The 22520-nt window shown below is 33.7% G+C and overlaps 1 non-coding gene across 1 annotated transcript; it reads right to left on the reverse strand.

Annotated features, from left to right (window-relative positions):
• Window positions 1-11702: 11702 nt before the first annotated feature.
• LOC122238308 lies at window positions 11703-11842 on the reverse strand. The gene has a single exon (XR_006217233.1). It is a non-coding gene; the product is annotated as a U4 spliceosomal RNA (small nuclear RNA).
• Between the last annotated feature and the right edge of the window lie 10678 nt (window positions 11843-22520).

Genomic DNA, 22520 nt, shown 5'->3' on the forward strand with positions numbered 1-22520 from the left:
TTAAGTCATTAAAAACAGGAACCACATCTTACCTTTACTTCTTCACATCTCATCCATTCTATGTTATACAGTAGCCACTCAACAAATACTTTGCGATTTAATTCGTTAGTGTTCCATGAATGAGAAAAGATAGCATTCTGGTTCCCAAAAAAGTTCCTTAATGATATTGAAGACATATACAGATAAAAATTCCAATGGAATATGATAAATTATGACTTATGTGTATCTAAGATGAAGTGGGAAAACATCTTGTCTAATTTATATTTGTAGATCAGGAAATAATTATTTCATTTAAATGTTTATGTATTTTTGAGAGAGGGAGAGAGAGTCAGAGAGAGACAGAGAGAGAGGAAGGCAGAAAATCTCAAGCAGGTTCCACACTGTCAGCACAGAGCCTGATGTGGGGCTTGAACTCATGAACAGTGAGATCATGACCTGAGCTGAAACCAAGTCAGATGCTTAGCCAACTGAGCCACCCAGGTGCCCCAGGAAATAATTGTTGAAGGGGCATTGAGCTGAGCCTTAAATGACAGTCAACATTAGAGAAAAATGATAGGAAGAGAATTTTTATAAAGAGTGATTAATATGTTCAGAATCATATGGGTGAAAAATATAGGTGACATTATAAAATCTGATACGGTTGGAGTTTGAACTGCATTTGGTAAAATGGCAAGTTAAGAAGGCCTAGAAGTAGCAATAGCAAGATAAAAAACTGTGCTAACTTATTGGTCTATACTTTATGCTAAAAGCTATAGGGAGACAGGAACAACTTGAAGTAGGAGGGTACTATAATGAAATTTGTATTTCATAAAATTATTCTGGCATTGAAGAGACTTAAGACCCCCATGTGGGGACTGAGTAGACTTTTGCAATAGTGTAGCCATGAGGTTCGAACCTATAGCAGAAGCATTGAAAGTAAAAAGAAGCAAATGGATTTCAGATGTATTAACAATTGAAATAGATAGAACTTGGTGACCAACTGAATTTGGGTACTACAGCAGAGGAAGAAATGACTCAGGAAACTGAAGAGAGGAGGATATCCTTCAAGGGAAATAGTCGATAAAGGAAAGGAGTAGGTGTGGTATAGAAGAAAGATAATTCTGACCTGGTCAGTGGATTTGGAGATACTTGCATAGAACTCCTAAGTCCTTCTCACTTTCTTTCCTGGAGAAATGCAGTAGCTTTCCAAATGTTTCCCTGGGTGCCCTGGCATTTCACTCACCTCTAGCAAATGGGAGTTGCAGGGTTCCACAGGAAAAGAGATGAAGCTGACCCCAACTTCTGCCTTTGCAACAAGCCTGTCAACATGCATCTTAGATCTTTAAGTTATGAGAGGTAAGCCTGACACACATGCTGAATGCTTTGTGATGGCAGAACGTAAAGAAGGAAGAGCTCAGGTTTCTGATAACATGTTTTAGGTACTTCGTCAACATTGACATTGTTCTGGCTTTGAGCTTCTTTATCTGTAAGGTAATACTTACCTACTTTTATTTAAGTCACTTTTAATGTGGTATTTTGTTTCTTTGCAACACTCTAATACAGAGAAACCCTCTGAAGGTAGAGGCAAAGTTGAGGAGCTTGGGAAAACAAAGTAGATGAGAAAACACTTTTGAGAGATATCAGAATCTAAGTGATAAAGTCATTATTATGTATAATTCATTTTTAGTAACACTGATCGTATGTCTTATGTTATCCACTCAGCTTCCATTCCACCCGTCTCCAGTTCGTCTTTGTGTAATGCAGAGGCTGGAGAAATAAAAACTACATTTTTCAAACTTATTTGGATTCAGGTTTCTAGATGTGATTTAGATTTGGCCGATCGCATGCATACATAAGACATTGGAAGACAGAAGTGAAATGGAGGCCATATGGCAGCTTCTTCTGCTATTTCACCTGGCAAACATGTATATTAAGGCAATTTGCTGTTTTCCACAACACATCAACAGTTGTACCATAGTTCAGTAACAGGCTATGTGAAAGCAGAAAGACAGGGACAAACACCAATTTTGCTGGTGCAGGTTGCAGGAGGTACAATATGGTTCTGGGAACAAGAGCAAAAACTATATATATATATATATATATATATATATATATATATATATATAGTAGGTGTATGAGTGTGTGATTTCCTAATCATTGTGTCATTGTGGATTTTGATTTTGGTAGTTCCTGGTTGCGACAGTGTAAATGTGGTTCTGGGTTTATAAGTTTATGATCTTAAAAGAAATTTCCTTGGCATTGTGTTTCCTGGAGTGATTTGAATAGTTGTTCTTGAAATACAACCTGCATTTCCTTCTTCAGCCCTCCCACCGATTTCTTAAGCCTTTTAGTATCTTATAATAATATCTAATTAATATCTTTTAATATCCTTCAATAAATTCCCTCTTTCTTAAACTACCTAGATTAGAATTTTGTTTTACTTAATCCTGAAAATACCAAAACTATAATTAATTTATCATTATTACGTACATTTATGCATTAATTATATGTTTTATTGTGACAATCTTTTTTTCTCTAGTATCTAACAAAGTGCTAGCCATATGGCAATTCATAGTTTTATATAGATATATAAATAAAGATAAAATTGTATATAATCTAGTATCATATTTGTGTCAATAATTTTATTTCAAAATATTCCCTTCTGTTAGAGTATAAAAATAGCGACAAAGAAGTATGTTAAACATTCATTGTGAAAGTTTTATCGGGAAATATGAAAGGTGAACTCCTGGCATTTAAAGTGCCAAATGTATTCAGACATTCCTTTGAAGAAGGTAAGCGCTACACAGGATATACATTGTTCAATGACAGGTTTACATGATGTCACAATACCCTTCTGGCGATGAATAAACTGATGAATACAGGCATAAGTGCCTGAGCTGATCTCACTCTGTTTATCTACTGTTTCTAAATAAATTTTCTTATAAGCTTGCAAAGAATTTCTAGCCCTAAGCTTTTTTACTGACCATTTCTGGTTTAGTTTGAAAGATATTCTTCAACTTAATGTGGACAATTATTGGAAGGAAAAGAAGAACCCATAAAGACAAAATTTGAAATGTTATCCACAGATAGTCATAGCTTTACCACTTTTAAACTTCTGCTTAACATCTATCAGTCCATTAGCCGTCAGGAAGCAGGATTGTCCTTATACTTAAGCAGAGTAAGTAGCATTCAGCCTAATTTTATTTGAGGAATTATGCATGGTGTTTAAGCCCTTTATCTTTGTGTTCTGACTACATTGGTTCAAATCCTAAATCTATTACTTACTAGCCAAATGACCCTGAGTAACTTAAGTAACTTCTTGGAGGCTGAATTTCTGTACCTATTAATTACCTATCCATTATTCTTTATCTATTTACATTTTTAAAATAGTTTTAGGATGATATGCCCCATAAGAGTTACATAAAGATTAATTTTTTGTTTCTCCTAAAGCACGTGGTTTAGTGCTTATCACATATTAAAGGCCAGCTTTTAAAATTACTGAGGCGTCTCTTATTTCAAACATATTCCCACAGTCTTGTTAGTTGTTCTAATCAACAATTTTAACATTAATCTATAAAGGTTATCTCAAGGAGATGTGCACTTAAATTTCATTTAGGCATTAAGTTATAACAAACACATCCATTAAACTTCTATAAGTGTCAAAGGATGTGATATCCACTTTATAGAAAACTACAACCATGCAGGCATGTATATTTTGAATGGAACCAAAAAGAGTGAGAACATATAATGAGAGAGAGGATTACAGAAAAGGCAGAAATGTTAGGTCACTGTAAAAGAATTCCACTTAATTCAAACTTTTAAACAACAACAATGATATTAATAGAGTTTTTGAGTGCCTAAACAAAGTTAACTGAGAAATATATCAAGGAATATGATTTCAGGTACTCAGAAAACTAGATTTAGGCATAACAACTAGCAGTGATGTCTTATTTGATATTTCAAATATAAATGTTAGGAATCATTGATCTGATAATTAATCAAATTTACAAGATTTTCATCTTATCCAATAATATTATCCAATTATATATATATATATATATTATTGGATATATATATATATGTTTACATAAAAAGGTTACAGTGATTTCTTTTAGTCCTCTAGTTGACTTTTTTTGTGTTACTTTGGCAAGACTTAATTAATTTTCAATGAACTGCCCAGGAGCACTTGTTAAGGTATTATAGGTATTACAGAGGCACTGAATATATTAATTTCTTATGACTTGAGCTGTTAATATACTGTTCTAGCAAGGTTTTTCGACAATTAAAAATGCTTAACAAGGCAGCATATTGCAAAGTACTTAAGGTAATCACTAAATTAAGACACATTAAAAAAAACACAAAAGAAAAAAGAAAACATACCTTGATCATAGCAACAAAACAAATACCTTTGTTACGCCAAATAAATGTTCAGTAAAAAATCATTTCTGTTTCTAATATTGTTGGGCACTATCAGTCATAGTGTAGATTTCATCATAAACAGTGCAATGGTATTGCTGTAAATGTGTTATGTTCTGATAATACAGTTGGTAACTAATGTTGCCCCATGAAAGGAATGTGTTAGAGATATGACTTAATTGCTTTGCACCTCTATTTACACTTCCACAATATGTTTAATCATAATTTTCAAATATCAGTCTCAATATCATATTAATTTATTTCTTGGAACAAAATATTTGTAATCTTTCTGTCTTCTGAGAGTCCATATCATTAATATACTTGAAAGCTGGGACTATGTTCTGAAGAGAGAAATTGCTATAAATAAATGCTTACAGAAATTTATATTATTTTAGGTTGATTTAGAGCATATTTATTATGGCTAATATCAAAGAGTGTGATTTAGTTCTTTATAGAAAGTTATAATTTAGAGTTAGAAAACATCTTGAAATATTGTACTTATAAATATTTATTGTGTGGGCAAAAAGGCTTTCATTTTTACAGAGGGAATATACAGTAGCTTTTCGGTTTCTTGTGAGAGTGTGTGTGTGTGTGTGTGTGTGCGTGTTTTGAGTTTTTTGGTATACCAATTTACCCCAATAAAGATTAAAATAAATTTTGTTTCATGTTTATTTATTTCTGAGAGAGAGGGCAGGGGAGAGAGAGAGAAGCAAAGAGAAGGAGAGAGAGAGAGAGAGAGAGTGAGCAAGAGACAGCATGACACAGAATCTGAATCAGGCTGCAGGTTCTGAGCTGTCAGCACAGAGCCCAACCCAGGGCTTGAATCCACGAACTGGGAGATCATGACCTGAGCCAAAGTCAGATGCTTAACTGACTGAGCCACCCAAGCACCCCAAGATTTTTTTAAAGAGTTAGTCCAAGGTAAAAGAAAAAAACAGACTAATTTAGGGACATGGTAACATTAATACAAAGGTCTTCTCATTCATTCCACATATCTTTTTAGTAAAATTTGTAATGTTTTAATTTTTTAAAAGTTTTTATTTAAATTCTGGTGAGTTACATACAATGGAATATTAGTTTCAGGTGTACAATATAGTGATTCAACACTTCCATACAGTACCCAGTGCTCTTCACAAGTGCACTCCTTAATCCCTATCACCTGTTTAACCCATCCCCACATCCATTTCCCCTCTGGTATCCATGAGTTCATTCTCTATAGTTAAGAGTCTCTTTCTTGGTTTGCCTCTCTCTCTTTTTTAGCCCCCTTTGCTTGATTGTTTTGTTTCTTAAACTCCACATATGAGTTAAATCATATGTATTTGTCTTTCTCTGACTTATTTCACTTAGAGTAATACTCTCTAGCTCCATCCATGTAGTTGCAAATGACAATATTTCATTCTTTTCTATGGCTGAGTAACAGTCCATTGTTTGTATATGTATACGTGTGTGCGTGTATGTGTGTGTGTGCGTGTGTGTGTGTGTGTGTGTGTGTGTGTGGTGTGTAGGACATCTTCCTTATCCGCTCACCAATCAATGGACACACTTGGGCTATTTCGACAATTTGGCTATTATAGATACTGCTGCTATAAACATCGGAGTGCATGTAACCCTTCAAATTAGTATTTTTTTATTCTTTGGGTAAATACCCAGTAGTTCAATTGCTGGATCATATAGTAGTTCTGTTTTTTAAAAAAAATTTAAATATGTTTTATTTTTGAGGGAGAGTGAGAGAGAAAGCACTGAGCAGGGAAGGGGCAGAGGAGTTCTGAAGCAGGCTCTGTGCTGACAGCAGAGAGCCCAATGCAGGGCTCAAACTCATGCAAACCGTGAGATCATGACCTGGGCTGAAGCTGGAGGCTTACCCACTGAGCCACCCAGGCTCCCTGAGTAGTTCTGTTTTTAACTTTTTGAGCAATGTCAATACTGTTTTCCAAAGTAGCTGCACCAGCAACAGTGCAAGAGGGTTTCTCTTTCTCCACATCCCCACCAACACATGTTATTTCTTGTGTTATTAATTTAAGCCATTCTGACAGGTGTGAAGTGACATCTCATTGTGGTTTTGATTTGCATTTCCCTGATGATGAGTGATGTTGAGCATCTTTTCATGTGTTTGTTGGCCATCTGTATGTCTTCTTTGGAAAAATGCCTGTTCATGTCTTTTGCCCATGTTTTAATTGGATTATTCATTTTTTCGATGTAGAGTTTTATAAGCTATTTATGTAATTTGGATACTAACACTTTATCAGATATGTCATTTTCAAATATCTTTTATATTCTGTAGGTTGCCTTTTAGTATTGTGTTTCCTTGCCTGTGCAGATTTTATTTTGATGAAGCCTCAACAGTTTATATTTGCCTAGTGTCCCTTGCCTCAGAAGACATATTTAGAAAGAAGATGCTATGACCATTGTCAAAGAGGTTACAGCCCATGTTCTCCTCTAGGATTTTTATGCTTTCAGGTTTCACATTTAGATCCATTTGAATTTATTTTTTATGAAACATCAGGAAGAAAAATTAAGGAGTTGATCCCATTTACAATTGCACCAAAAACGATAAGATACTTAGGAATAAACTTAACCAAAGAGGTAAAAGACCTGTACTGTGAAAACTATAAAACACTGATAAAAAAAATTGAAGTTGACACAAAGAAGTGGAAAGAGAAAGCATGCTCATAGATTGGAAGAACTAATATTATAAAATGTCTATACTACCCAAAGCAATCTACACATTTAATGCAACCCCTATCAAAATACCAATGGCAGTTTTCACAGAACTAGAACAAATAATCCTAAAATTTGTATGGAACCACAAAAGACCCTGAATGGCCAAAGCAACCTTGAAAAAGAAAAGCAAAGCTGGAGGTATCACAATTCTAGACTTCAAGTTATATTACAAAGCTGTAATGGTCAAAATAGTATGGTATTGGCACAAAAATAGACATATAGATCAATGGAACAGAATAGAAAACCCAGAAATGTATGTATGGGGTCAATTAATCTTTCACAAATCATGGTAAAATATCCAATGGGGGAAAAGACAGTCTTTTCAACAAATAGTGTCTGGAAAACTGGACAGCACCATGCAAGAAATAAAACTGGACCACTTTCTTACATCACACACACAAATTAAAAATGGATTAATTATAGTTTTAAATTAGATAGTTCATATTATTAGTAACAGAAGATAATAAAGCTTATATATGTTCAAAATACAAGTTTGAATCCCTTTATAAAAGAAATTAAGGAGATACTACTATCTGTCCATTAAAAATAATTTGATAAGCTTCTAGATTCCTGGAATTATTCAATGATTCAAGGAGCAATTACAAAGATGTTTGTAGAAGCAAATTGGATTCTATCAAAAATTGCACTAATAATGGTATTCTCTCTACATATAGATATGTAGAATAATGTATGTGCAAAAATAATTAATGTGATCATCGTAATAGAAAAATTCATGTTGTATAAAAACTAAAAGCCTTCGATAAAGGAGATTTAAGTGAGTCATGGAGCATTGATACTATGGAAAGCTGTAATCCTCAAAACTAAATGAGGCAGTTCTATTTGCATTAATAGGAACTAATTTACCAGATATGTAAATAAGTATGATGCAGAAAAATGTGTAATACAGAATAGAAAATAAATATGTATTTATTTTTTTTATTTGAGTTTAGTTGACACACAATGTTACACTGATTTCAGATGTACAATATAGTGATTCAGCAAGTTTATACATTATGCAGTGCTCACCACAGGTGGAGCTGCCATCTGTCACCACCCAACCCTATTGCAACGTGATTGACTAAATTCCTTAGGCTGTGTATTTTATTCTCATGACTTATTCATTCCACAACTGTAAGCCTGTATCACCCACTCCCCTTCACCCATTTTCCCCATCCCCCATTCCCCTCCTCTCTGACTACCATCAGTTTGTTCTTTGTGCTTATAGATCTGATTCTGCTTTTGTTTGTTTATTCATTTGGTTTTTTCCACATGTAAGTGAAATCATATTGTGTTTTTCTTTCTATGTCTGATTTAGGTCACTTAGTATAATTCCCTGTAGGTCCATCCATGCTGTCACAAATGGCATGATTTCATCCTTTTTCATGGCTGCATATTATTCTAGGTGTGTGTGTGTGTGTGTGTGTGTGTGTGTGTGTGTACCACATGGTCCTTATCCATTTATCTATGGATGGACACTTGGGTTGCTTCCATATCTTGACTATTTATTATTACAAATAATGTTGCAATAAACATAGGATTGCATATATATTTTTGAATTAGTATTTTCATTTTCTTGGATCTAAAATATGGTCATTTAAATATAGTTTTAAAATAGAGGTAATTATTTTTAAAAATGCCTATATACACAAAACCTATTCCAACTTAGAATATTTCTAGAAACATGTATAAGAAACCGGTTGCAGTGGCTGTAGGAGGGCAGGGGGTAGAGCTGTAAGCAAGGCACAGGGGTTATTTATAGATCCATGGCCTGTCCTCAAGTTCCTGTAACCCTTTATTGGAGTATGACTATTATGGGCCATTGACCTTATTATTTTGTACTGGTGTCCACTTATCTACAAGTTATTTTAGAATAATAGTTACACCTGATACTGATATTCATAGGCCCTGATTAGCCTCTAGCATCTTTAGCCTCCATTTTCTTTTCCCAAGCCTCTTCCATACCTATTCTTTCTATTGGGGAAGCATCTCCACCTCCCCACCAGACATTGCTAATATATTTCCCAACATCATATTGGACAGGGCACCATGCATACAGTTTCTTCTCCTATGACCTAGAAAGCAGATTTCCCCAAATACAATAGGATAATTCTACAACTCTTATTTCCTGGAGTTTGAATCAGCTGTGGGGGAATACATGCTATCAGGATCTCATCTTTTTGGAAGACTGAAAAGCAGGTGATTCCTGTTAGACATTGAAACTTGGATATGGCAGAGACATTTATTTTGTGATCCTTATAAGCAGAACTGTCTAGGAACTGATAGCCCAGAGCCAAGCTTCAGTCTTCTCTGAAAAGTAAACAATGAATCTTTTTGAAGCATTTTGACAGGAAAACAATTGGTTCCAGCTGAAAGGACATAAGTATAAGATGTGTACATTATAGTGTACATGTCAAAATTCAGAAACTATAGAGGCTTTCTCTCTAACCTAGGTGGTCCTGCACTGATAGTTGAGGGCATTTTAACTGGCATTGACATCAGAGTACACTGTCTCCTTTACTTTTGAGGGAAGACTTGTTGCCATTACAAGTCTTTTGGCTCAGTCTCTTCTGAAGGAAGAAGCACTCTGAAAGATTTATTGAGATACAACTCATTATGTAATATTTAGACTTTCAACTTCATATTTCCCACTAAATGTAAATTATTTTTCCACTAAGCAGTTGACTTTCAAAAACATCATAGAATGTTTGTATAATCAGAACCTGATGTAGTGCTTTACCCACAGTAGGTCCTTTATAAATGCTCACTGAACTGAACTGATTTACCTGTTTTATTAACAGTAAATTAGATTATCCTGTTTATAAATTTCAAAAGGGATATTAAATTTATGTGATCAAATATAAGCTAGGAACAAAGATTAGAGATGTGATATTTTGCATGGTCTTTATTCATGCTAGTATGTAAAACTGGGAAAGGAAATGTAAAGAGGTTCTAAATGTTTTTCCTAGGACAGGAATAAATGACAAAGTAAAGGGAAGCACTACTGTATAGATTTGGGGAAGTAATTACCAATTAAGGGTCATCACCAATTACATAAATAAAAACAAATAGTAAACAACAAAAAAACCTGGGACACAAAATTTTCTTGGCCCAACTATGTCTCATTTGTTTTTTTATTTTTTAGCATTGAAGATGTCCTTTCCATTAATAGTACCTTAAATCTTTTGGCTTAGTGAATATAACTGAGTAATTCTATAGACAGCCATTGACCATTTTTTTTCACTAAATTGTATATTGGCACAAATAAAGCGTCATCCAAATTATTCACAAAGATTCAGGAACGTAGCATAGCAAGAATGTGTTTATTTTGGATGGCTAAGGCATTAATTTTCATAAAAAATAACTTACCAATAAGGTACATGAACTCACATGTACCTGAAATGTGGCCTTATATGTTTTCAGATTTGATAGCTTGTCCATAAGCATACATCTGTGAATTTTAATTAATGCTTATAAACTCAGGTCAATGACTATTTCATGAAAATTCACTAATGATTTATGAGAATTTCACTTGGGTTAGTATCAACTTTTGAGAACTTTATGTTGGAAATATTTTAGAATCAATGTAGTGATATTACAGTTATTTATATGAAGTCTCCATTCTAATTGCATTTTATTATCCTATCTAAAATATTATTTTCTTTCATCAACTGTTTTTATAATTTTAGTTAACAGAGTCAAACACTATGAAAGCCTGCTTATCTTACTGTATGGACCATGCAGTTGATAGATTCATAAAATCCAAAACTTTAGATTTTCTCCCCCTACATATTATATGGTGATGTCCTGGTGCTATTACATAATTCTGTCTTTGGACTGACTTTCTATTTTTTTTTATTGTCATCTACTTCTTTGTTTTTTAATCTTTTTCTGGTCTCTCTGATTAGATTCCTACCTTCCTCCTTAAACAGAGTAGTTTAAATGGAGACTCTCAGATAGAGATGGGAAATGTGTTATGGAACTAAGATGGAGATATAGTGGAATATTTCCTTAAAAAATGAGAACGTTGACAAGGGGATGTTTGTTCACTGAGCAGTCATTTTTAAAGCATCAACTGATTATGAGTTCCTGGGCCAGATACTAGGGATAAGAAGATAAACCAGAAACAAGTATGATCTTCAAAAGGTCACAGTCAGAGAAAAGGTAAATATTAAATTATTGCATTATTATGCCAAAGTATATAATAGATATAATTACCAGACACTGTGAGAGTTTAAAAGGAGGAATTAATCACAAGAAATTTTAAGACAAATAATAGAATATTGGATTACATGGATTATGACATTTCTAAATATTAATTTTCCATACACATTATATACTTTGCTCATATATATTTGTATCTGTACCATCAGTGACAAGCTTAAATGTTAGATCTATTTCATTTCTTATCTCAACACTTTTGTAAACGATACGCATTTCCGACTTTAAGTGAGATATCCTAACAATTTGAAACTAGTCTTAAGTATTATAAGTTATTGGATGATTATTACATGAATTTGTTGAAAACTATTTGCCTTCCAAAGGCTCACATAATTGTTTTGTAGGCATATATACATGATATAAAAAGACTTGGTTTCTAAATTCATTATTTTTCCCCTAGAACCACTTTCCAAGTCGTCACAGTGGGGTAATTGGGAAAATTTTCAATTAGCAATAATCATGCTTCAGATAAACCTCATTGTCTATGATACTGCCTTTGCATAAAGCTAGAGCCACTTTCAGACCGTATAGAGTGATTGTGTTAAGAACAGAATCTCGGGGTGCCTGGGTGGCTCAGTCAGCTAAGCACCCAACTTTGGCTCAGGTCATGATCTCATGGATGGTGGGTTTGAGTCCGGCATTGGGCTCTGTGCTGACAATGCTGAGCCTGGAGCCTGCTTTGGATTCTGTGTCTCCCCCTCTCTCTCTGCCCCTACCCTACTCACACTCTGTCTCTCTCTCTCTCAAAAATGAATAAACTTAAAAAAATTTTTAAAAAGAACATAACCTCAAAAATATATGAAGGAAGAGTTGGGAAAATGTGCATGTTTGTCTATAGAGTTTTTTTTTTTTTTAAATAAACAGCTTTGTTGAGATACACTTGATTCACAAAAACTGCACATATTTAATGTACACAATTTGATGAGTTTGGACTTATATAAACAGGATTTCTCCTTGAAATCCTCCTGATTTCAAGTATTTTGGACATTTATCCAGAGGTGGTATTCATTAGTGGGTCATATGGTAGCTGTATTTTTAATTTTTTGAGAAACCTCCATGCTGTTTTCCATAGTGGCTGTACCATTTTACCTTCCCACCAGCAGTATAGACGTGCTCCAATTTCTCCATATCCTTGGCAACACTCTTTTCTTTTCTTTTCTTTTCTTTTCTTTTCTTTTCTTTTCTTTTCTGTATCAAACTGTAGGATTTTCTTATATATTTTGGATATTAACCCGTTATCAAATATATAATTTGCAAATACTTTCATTCTGAGAGTTGTCTTTTTAAAATATATGGAAAGTGGAGAAAAATGGAGATGGCAATTTGATGGTGGTCAAAATACTCTGATTATAGTTTCAACTTTAATATAATTCACAGATTAAAATTGTTTTAGCCAAGTCAGTTTATCACTTTTTTTGGTCTTCTGGCATAAGTTCCTATATTTATTGCCTACTTGGCTACAAAGTGAACGACAAGTTGAAGTTTACATGAACACATCATAATAATTATATAAAAAACTTTACCCTTGTGAGGTCTTACAATGAGGACTTAATAACTTTATGTGTATATTTGATACATGTTCTTAGGATGTATGCTTGGCCCAAAAGCCTATTTACATTACAACTTTCATCCCTTCCATTAGCATATTTGACTTCTTAAATCTTCCAATAGACTTTTTATTTTTTAAATTTGGGAAATTTCCTATTAATGTATAATAACATTGTTTGTGTTTACCAGTAGAGTTTTATATTTATAAACTATCTTATATCATGACATAATACCTATACTTGTCATAAAATATTGAAATCTACAAATGTTCAGTAAAATCTTCAAATGTAATTATGTACTCATCATTAAGTATAGCTTGTTTTTTTTCCTGCTATTAGAAAATAAACTGATAAATTTATCACAAAAAGTAAATAAAACTATAAAGCAAATTCCAACCAATACACCACATGGAACTTTTCCTGTGGATATCTTTCCCCTCTCCCCTCAGACCCAGGGAAATTTGTAATGGAAAACTGTAATGGAAAATTTACTAATAGCTACCTATGATCCACCTAATAAAGGAAAATCTGCTGTTTCTTTTTTTACCTAATGTAACTTTTAGTAGCATTGTATATTAAATGAAATGGTCAGATGTAGAAGTGGAAGAAAGATTTTAAATCGCTGAAAAATTTCAGCAAAACTAAAAATTACTTAATATCTAAAGAAATACAAAAATGCATCTAAACAAACACATATGATGTGAATATAAGCATCATTAGTGTATTGGAAGTATTTAACGATACTGGCCATTGATATCCATTAAAAGCAAGATTTCAGAATGATCTCCTGGCTACCATAATTCTGAGCAAAAGACTCTACATAGAGTTCCAATGTATTTCCTTGTAAAAAGAAAAAAAAAGCCTGGATGTCACTATTTAAAACATTTTTTAATGAATATTTGCTTTGGGACTTTGGAAACAGGCCCAATGAGTGAAACTTTTTCATGACTGACCATACAAACTATATTGTAGCAATTAACTTTAGCTGCAAAATCAATCACTCCAAAATCTAGTTTCTTAAACAACCATCATTTTATTATTTCCTATGAATCTCTGTGTTGATTGGACAGGCTTCTGCCTCAACATTCATGTCAGCTGGCAGATCATCTAGAACTGGTTGATCTAGGATAGCCTCAAACTTATCCATTAGCCAAAATAATTTGCATGGCAATGCTCAGAATCATTATGAGAGGCAACTATCTGAGGGCAGAGATATTGGGACACCTGAATAAATGTAACAATCTATGAGAAATTTTACACCTTTCAGTAGTTTTGATTTTTCCCACAAAGATACATTACGTGAAAGTTTATTTTGCCAAAGACTGGGCTGGGATGGAAAGGGAGTCCTTATGAGGATTTGGCTTTAACAACGGAGAGAGTGAAACTAATAATAAAAAATGAAGCCAACATTACTGGGTATTGTCCATGGCTGGTATACAAACTGATGTTTTCCTTCAAAAATTGTTTGCTTCTCTATTTTGGTCCCAGTATAAACATTTATAAGCTATTAAGTGCCTGAGTGGTTTGAAATATAAACTGATCCAAATTATCAGTGCCAACAGGCTAGAAAATAATAGCCAGCTGACCAAATAGGGTATGCAGATAGAAATAAATTATGATTTCTGAAACTCCTGCAAACTTTCTGGAAATTAATTTCAGAATGAAATGCATCTGTCCAGATGGCATTTAGACAATTAATAATGTCATAAATCATTACTTTTTTTTTTTTTTGTGAGGAAAGTTTTACTCTACTCCACCATCATTATCCAGGAAACAATGAAACTTTAGAAGGGTAAACCATCTACCACACACTATAGTCATTCATTTTTGTTTTATTATTCATACTTTTTTCCATTTATTTATATGATTTAATTTACATGATTCAATGCATCATTTGCATAATGGAAATATTAATGCTGACTTAATGGGATAATTGCAGGAACTACTTAATGAATAATTTTGACATTTTAAAACTGAAAAACGCTATATACCTTCTGTTCCATTGCAATCAGGTGCATTCTTAAGAAACCATCCGTTATCAAATCAATATTACAACATAAATTGTTTTAGTAGAAAAAAGGTATTTAAGCATTATAGAATTTTTAACCCATTCCTTGTTAAAGAATATGGCAAGCCACTCCAACTTAGTATGTTTATGTTTATGTACACAGCGTTTTCTCCAAAATAGAGCAGGATATCCAAAAGATTCTAGCCTCAAATTGAATAACAACAATGGTGTTTAGTATAATCAAGTCATATCCCATAATTAATTGATCACTTTATGGTTAAATTTGCATTATAAACACTATATATTCAAATATACAAATTAATAAGCAACCACTTGAAAATTTTTTTTAATGACATGCCACTAAGTAAAATTTCTGAAATACTACTTTAGAGAATATACTGTTTCCGTACATATAGCAGAGAACATTATGAAAATATCTTCATCTTGTACTTTCAGCCAAGAATAGATACTGATAAAGTTTTGTGGGTTAACCTCAAATGTCATTTGAGAGAATCACTTTTTGAATATAATAAGTTTAAATAAACTAGTGTCTTCTGGAAAACGTGTGAGTCTGTGTAAATTGTACTTCTTACTTCAGATCTGTAACAAAATCTTAGTGTTTAATGTGTATTGGACAGTCTTTCAAGAGCACAGTAAATGTTAATATAGCCTCACAATACACTTAAAAGGTAGTACAGTAAAACCTAGGTTTGTGAACATAATTTGTTCCTGAAACATGCTTGTAATCCAAAGCACTTGTATGTCAAAGCGAATTTCCCGGTAAGAAATAATGGAAGCTCAGATGATTTGCTCCACAACCCAAAAATATTCATATAAAAATGATTACAATACTGTAATATAATACAAAATAATCAAACAATATAATATATATATATATAAAATATAAAGAAAAATAAATTAACCAGCACTTACCTTTGAAAACCTTTGTGGCTGGTGTGAGGGAGATAAGAGAAAGGAGGGTTATTGTGTAGAATGCCTTTTACTATGACTAATGAAATCACTGCTATCTATTGGCTCAATGGAATTTTTTTCTGCTTGGGGGCCACTGTATATTCTCACATAGATGCTGACTACAGTATAGTATTAATAAACTCTTTGTCATATACTGTATTTAATGTAACTGGCAATAAGGCAGCAGAGTAAAGGGTCTATATCTGCAGGTAGCCTGACCTAGAAGGAATCAAAGCATTCCTAAGCTTACTCTTTTATGGAAAAGCAAAGGTGTTCATAGGTGCTTTGAAGTGACACAATATACACTAGTGCCAGTTTAGGAACCTTTCAATGTTCTGAAAAATTACCGACTGCTGCCAAACACCAGGGTCTGAGACCGAGCATCTGCACGTGGGAGAAAATCACCCACAATCCCACAGTGAGAGAGAAGAACCATTGGCTCAGTTGTGATCATGTGATGTTCTGGGTCACGTACTACTCATATTGCAAGACACTGCTTGCTTATCAAATTAAAATTTATTAGAAATGTGGAACACTTCCAGAACAAAGTTACTTGCAATCCAAGGTTTTACTGTATTACAACTATTTTAAAGTGAGGAAAAAGTGACAGGTTAAGTAGCTTGCCCCAATTCACACAAAATTATTACACATTGAAATACAAAATCTCATCTTTGATCTCTTGATAATAAGCAGTATTTATCTAGAAATTGAATAGCTTTTTTGTGGGATTATATCCCCACCTTTGGTCCATTTTTTCCTTTCTCAAATGCTTCCATTGTAAAATTACTCAGCATGTTGGGCTTATCTCATTTTTCATTTCTCTCTAGATCTGGTCTTAAAGTTGTTGATATTTTGCTAGTTTTCTGATTTCTTCAAATATTTTTTTCTTTAAATTTTGTCTAATTTTTCTAGATGTTCCCTGTACTTGGGTTAGCCTGCAAAATGTTTCTTTACCATTCCTAGAAGCAGAAATCCTTATCAAGAACTCTAATCACATAACAAGAAAAGCATTGAATTATTTCAGTAATTTCTCAATTACCACAGGTCCTACCAATGTTAGCTTATATCTACTATCCATGAAGATTTAGCCATTGTATCATCTGAGGTTCACCATGTAGCAGACATCAGCACAGGATTGGATTTGCAAAGGAATTACTTGGGGCAATTCCTGTGTAGGATGGAGTGGAGGAAGAGCAGGGAGTAGGGAGTGGGCAGGAAGAGCCTGAAGACTACAATGCAAGTTTGACAGCTGTTAAAGAAGAAAATAAAGGAACATTGAGTGGAAAGAGCCTCAGACAGCGGTGCAGTTCTGAGAAAGTCTCAGCCAGGCCAACAGGGAGTCCCAGGACAAAGATTACCTTGAGAATAGTCCCATATTGGGCAGGGATGGCTTAGCTCTAGGAATCCTACTGCGCTCGGTCACTGGCTGGGCACATTCAGGGAGAGAATGGCTTTGGCCTAGCCAAGAAGATAGAGTGAATCCAGAAGGTAGAGCAGGCGGAGGCTATGAGCTCACTTATGCTTCTTGCAGGAGGTCTCTCCTGAAATGAGATCTGAGCAGTGCACTTTTGTGGCTGCCATGATTGAAATGTTACCAATGTTCTTCTGTTTTATTTTGCCTTTCTATTATGTCAGTTTTCTTCTCTAAATAATGAGATAACTTAAGTCCAGATTTTTAAGGTTAATGAAAATATCAAGTGAGAAAATATAAATGTAACTGTTCTGAAACAGAGGTGCTAAACAAATTTTAATTATTATGTCACTCTTCAGAGATAGTTCCTTACAACAAATATTTCTTTCATAAGCTTAACAAACTTTAAAAAAGTAGATAATAAATATGAGTTTTAGAAATCTACTAATCATCTTGATGCGTTAGTGACATATACTTTAAGACATTTCTAATAGGAAAAAAAAAAAAAAAGATATTTCTAACAGAAGTAGGCTACTAAAAGGCATATTGTACCTGAGTCTATGTTTAGAATTTAGCATGGATTTCTGTATGATTGGTTCTTTTTTTTTAAATTATTTTTATTATTTAAAAAAATTTTTATTTTTTATTTTTATTTTTTAATGTTTATTTATTTTTGAGACAAAGAGAGACAGAGCATGAACGGGGGAGGGTCAGAGAGAGGGAGACACAGAATCTGAAGCAGGCTCCAGGCTCTGAGCTGTCAGCACAGAGCCCGACGCGGGGCTCAAACTCACGAACCGTGAGATCATGACCTGAGCCGAAGTCAGATGCTTAACCGACTGAGCCACCCAGGCGCCCCCCAAAAATGTTTATTTTTGAGAGAGAGAGAGAGATAGCACAAGCAGGGGAGAAGAGGGAGACACAGAATCTGAAGAAGGCTCCAGGCTCTGAGATGTCAGCACAGAGCCTGACACGGGGCTCGAACTCACCAATGGTGAGATTATGACCTGAAATGAAATCGGAGGCTCAACCTAATGAGCCACCCAGGCACCCCACCTATGTGATTGGTTCTAAATAACATGTGATTTTTGATGTCCTGCACTTAATATAGCAACTTTAAAGGATTTTAAAATGGTAATTAGCTTTGGATTTCCAAGAGGAAATTCAAATAAATTCAACATAAATTCAAATTCATATAAAAAGCATATAAAAAGTTACTAATACCAATAATATTTCCTGTGAAAGTAAAAATGATCATCAACAGAATGTGTAAAGTACCAAATTTCATGAGATAAATTATTTACAATAAAAACAGACAAAATATGTAGGCAAAAGCTCTTCTTTTCAAAGTCATATGTAATTTTTGTGGCTGGCTAAAATTGTTTAATTTTGAAGTTACTTAGGTTTTAAGAAACTTAAGAAATGATCTATACTATTTATAAATGATAGAAATAATCTGCAGTTTTTCCATTATTATAAATGTATATCCCAGTAAAAAACTAATATCACAATTAATTTCTCCCTGCCCTGGATGCTTATGTGTGCCTGCAATCACAAGATCATTTTTTGAGTGCCAACTTGGTACTGAACCAATTTTCTCACTGTGAGCCACAAGTAGTATACTACCTACCTTATGTTCTAGTGGATAGATATCATTATAACTATGCATATAGAAAAAAACTATGCATGTAGAAAAAAAATTTTAATTTAACTAGATGTCATACTGATTGAGAACTAATGTCTAGATATGGACTCTCAGCTGTGCTTTTCTCATTTTCAATATTGTATCTAGCATCATGGAGTCTTTATAGAAAGAGTTGAGTAAAATGCCCAAAATTATATAATAAAAGAGTCTCCATCTATTCATTATCCTTCTTTTAAGGGGTGGTCCTATGGGTTCATTTACAAATAGATGAAAGCTTTCAAGAAATGAAGAATAAATTTAGAATTTTAGATGCTATTGTACTCTTGATAGATTATTTTCAGAAAATTGGCCAACCACAAAACCCCAGGTAGCCTTATTAGCAAATTGATTAGCAAGAAAAGTGTACTTCTTTTGAAGGTTTTCTACAGGATGAAATATTTTGTAAGTAAGCTAGAATACAGATATTCTGTTTCTACAACTTTAGTGAGATGTGGGGAAGTATAAAATTTATGTTAAATGAATAACCTGTTAATTTATGAACTAAATTATAAATCTACATTAATGAAATAAATGTAAGTCTTTTAAGTATATATGTATAAGAATGATGTGCCTTTTTTTTTTTCCATTTTGCAAGAGCTGTTACTAACAGTGATGAAAAAGAAATGATGCAGAGACTACAAAACATGGAGACGTGCCAACGAAGGAATGGGCATGTCCAGTGTTAAGAAACAGAGGCTTTTGCATAACAATGACATCAGAACAAGAGTAGATTAAAAGTACTAGAGAGGACGAAATTGAATTTGCCATATGTTATCTGGTAACTGTCTTTAGAATTTGTAGCATAAAATCTATTTAAAACTCTCAAATACTTGCTTATAATGAGCTACAAACCTGTAAAATGGTTTCTCCTACTGGTAAGATACCTAGCGAGGCTCCTAGTCTCTGCAGTGAGTTTAACAGTAGGAAAGAAGTCTTCCAAGTTTTCAGCACTTTGAATAGCAGATGCTGTGTGTGTAACCATGTGACCCTAGACAATGTTGAAGTTGGTGTTAGAACTGGGAACGTACAGGGTTTCTGTTCAAGATCATGAGCTAACCTCCTTCTATAGATATAAAAAATCAAAAGCTGTATGTAGGACAATTTCCTCTGACAAAATGTGGAAATTGGTGAACGAACCGTTTCATATCCTACAAATGAGAGGGAAATGGTCTGAAAGTGGGTAGGAAAGGCTAAGACACAGTCCTGTCATAAATCCTACCCCCAGCACAGGAACCCACATTCTGAAGGGAGCTCAAAACCTGGAGCTTCTGCCTGAGGAGTAAAAGGTCCATAACTTACATTAGGCACCCAACTTTTTTTTTTAACGTTTATTTATTTTTTGAGACAGAGAGGGAGAGAGCATGAACAGGGGAGGGTCAGAGAGAGAGGGAGACACAGAATCCAAAACAGGCTCCAGGCTCTGAGCTGTCAGCACAGAGCCTGTCACGGGGCTTGAACCCAGGAACCGCAAGATCATGACCTGAGCCTAATTCGGACACTCAACCGACTGAGCCACCCAGGCGCCCCTAGGCACCTGACTTTTAAGACTGGCACTTGAGAGAACTAGGAACAAGTATAATACCAAACCAGTCAAAATAAAATAATAAAAAAATCTTACCATTAGTTCCAAGAAAAAGTGTTAAAATTTCATAGCACTGAAGTATAGTCAGTCTGAATTGCTTTATTCCCAAATATAATTTGTCTAAAGCTTTATGGTCTTGTTTGATCTAAGCAAAATAATTTTATAACCTACTATTGATAGTGCTTTCCTTTATCTAGATTTTATAAAGCCGAAGCTATAAATGTTCTTAACAGTTTGAGTAGGTTAAACCAAAAAAAAAAAAAATTGACATTGAACTACATATTTTTTTTTTGGTGTACAACTCAGTTTATTCACAGTTAAAAATATAAGTGATGACAATAGCCTTTCAGAGTAATAGGAATTAAGCTTTTATCACCATAGCTTTTAGTACTTGACCCAGAACCTTGAAGAGAGTGTTACAACTGACATAGAAAAGTGTTATTTAGGTGCTTACACCAAAGATATATATTGCTGAGGAACAATTTTTGAGTGAGAAGTTTATATAGTATCCCTTTATAACCCATACTAAAATTCATGATTGTGGCTGTCATACTTCTGGGGAGCTAAAATATTGTGGCCTAGAATCTAATCAATAGTATACTTCAGGTAGAATAAAGTGTGGTATATCAATATTTTCGCAACCATTATTGCCTCAGAACACATTACCTAGTATGTGTGGTGGTCATAGAAGAAAAATATAACAATATAGAGATTGCAAAATGGTATATAAATGTCTATAAAATGTAATATAATGATGCTAAGTTTTTTCAAATCAAGTTTTTGCTCTTCTCTAGACTTTGTTCTTATGATATTAACCACAAAATTACAAACTAGAAGTAAAGCACACAACATAAATAATCCAAGTTATCTCTCATTTTCTTCAGATACCTTCTTTCAATCTGATTTCCACTAGCCTAAAGTGAAAATAAAAAGAGCAATTATAGGGGGGCCTGCCTGGGTGGCTCAGTCAGTTAAGCATCTGAAATTTAGGCTTAAGTCATGATCTCACAGCTGGTGAGCTCGCTCGCTCGCTCTCTCTCTCTCTCTCTCTCTTTCTTCCCCTCCCCTGCTTGCATTCACACTGTCTCTCAAAATAAATAAATAAACTTAAAAAAAGTGCAATTATAAGGAATGGGAGATTCACTTAGAATTACTTTCAATGTGTAAACATCTAGGAGGTTTTTATTTACTATGAGGATCCCTTACTAGCAGGGGCAGAAGTACAAATTTCAGAAAGGACTTGTCCCTTTTGTGTTAGTTATAAGTAGTTTCTGTTAGAGGGAGTTTCTTTTTGTGGATTACTGCTGAATAGGAGAAACACTTTGTAACTTTGTCATGTAACTCATGTAATTTTTCTTAGAAAGTTACTGGGAAAGATCAGGTTAGCTCACAAGGGATTAGTCAAAAGTCAAAGATCCAAGTATATGATTTCTGCATTATAAAAGGACTAACATGAATAATGATGATGAGGTTGAAAATAACATTTTACATTAGATGTTACATATATCTATATATAACTCATATATGATGTATTATAAGCATATTATATAATTAACATGGTTTAATGCATCCAATGTGGCAGGATCTATACTAATAATTAATAAGCATTTTCATTTACAATCTCAAAAACTCTTTATGAGTTTTTTTATTGATACCTCAATTTTAAAATAGAGATGATAAAACTTAGAAGCATTAAATAATTTAGCCAAAGTTACATAAAATGGCAGAATCAAGATTTCTTCTATATAATCAAATTTAGAAGCAGCTGTATATCTATGTAGCTACACCATCAGAAAAATATGTTCTTTAGGGAAGGAAAATGTGGTGTTAAAAGTTCTATAATAATGAATGATATCATAAAGCCATTGTTAACAATGGACAGGAAATAGCAGAAGCTACAGCAATAGTTATATTTTCAGGATAGCAGTCAACGCTTGAACAAAATAATCACAATGAAAGTTTCCCTTAATAACCACAAAACA

Source organism: Panthera tigris, chromosome B1 (genome assembly GCF_018350195.1).
Source record: "Panthera tigris isolate Pti1 chromosome B1, P.tigris_Pti1_mat1.1, whole genome shotgun sequence".
Classification (NCBI taxonomy): Eukaryota; Metazoa; Chordata; class Mammalia; order Carnivora; family Felidae; genus Panthera; species Panthera tigris.